Raw genomic sequence first — 717 nt, 5'->3', positions numbered from 1 at the left:
TGTGTGTGTGTGTGTGTGTGTGTGTGTGTGTGGCCAGCTCAGCCCACCAGGGGGCGGGCTGGCTGACATGTGGTACTGGGGGATTGAATTGTGGTCCCTGGGCTTTGCTAAAGCTTGTTCTAAGTAGGTGCTTTAGACCACTGAGCCATCTCACCAGCCCCAAGACTTCATTTTTGGAATCCAGCAACTTTCCCTTTGTTTTCATTTTTGTTTTTGTTTTAATGATACAGGGTCTCCTACGCAGTTCAGACTTACAGTGGTCCTCCTGTCTCAGCCTCCCAAGTGCTGGGATTACAGGTGTGTGCCACCATGCCTGATTCTGGGGCAGGCATGGCATGCCTGGTGTTCTGGGCTGGCATGGAATGCAGTACTGGGGATACTGCATGCCAGTAGCGGGACTTTGCACGTACCAGACAGGTGCTTATGCCACCAAGCTATCTCCCCAGCCTGACTTTCCCACCTTATATGTGATAATGAGAAGGGTCATGAATTCAAATAGCTCTTGGTCTATTTTTTTTTTCACAGAACAATAAACACCTTTGGGGCTGGAGAGATGGCTCAGTGGTCTGAAGCACCTACTTAGAACAAGCTTGGCAAAGCATCAGGGACCGCGGTTCAATTCCCCAGCACCACATGCCAGCCAGCCCCGCCCCCTGGTGGGCAGAGCTGGCCACACACACACACCACACTCTCTCTCTCTCTCTCTCTCTCTCTCTC

At 51.7% G+C, this 717-nt stretch overlaps 1 protein-coding gene across 3 annotated transcripts in view; it reads left to right on the top strand.

Annotated features, from left to right (window-relative positions):
• The window catches only part of Clspn (claspin), a 49,141-nt gene that overhangs the window by 25,108 nt on the left and 23,316 nt on the right, over positions 1 to 717 (top strand). The window lies entirely within an intron of this gene.

Source organism: Octodon degus, unplaced genomic scaffold (assembly GCF_000260255.1).
Source record: "Octodon degus isolate 3935 unplaced genomic scaffold, OctDeg1.0 scaffold00130, whole genome shotgun sequence".
Lineage (NCBI taxonomy): Eukaryota > Metazoa > Chordata > Mammalia > Rodentia > Octodontidae > Octodon > Octodon degus.
Note: the sequence above shows the minus strand (reverse complement) of the source record. Positions and strands in the feature narration are given on the sequence as shown.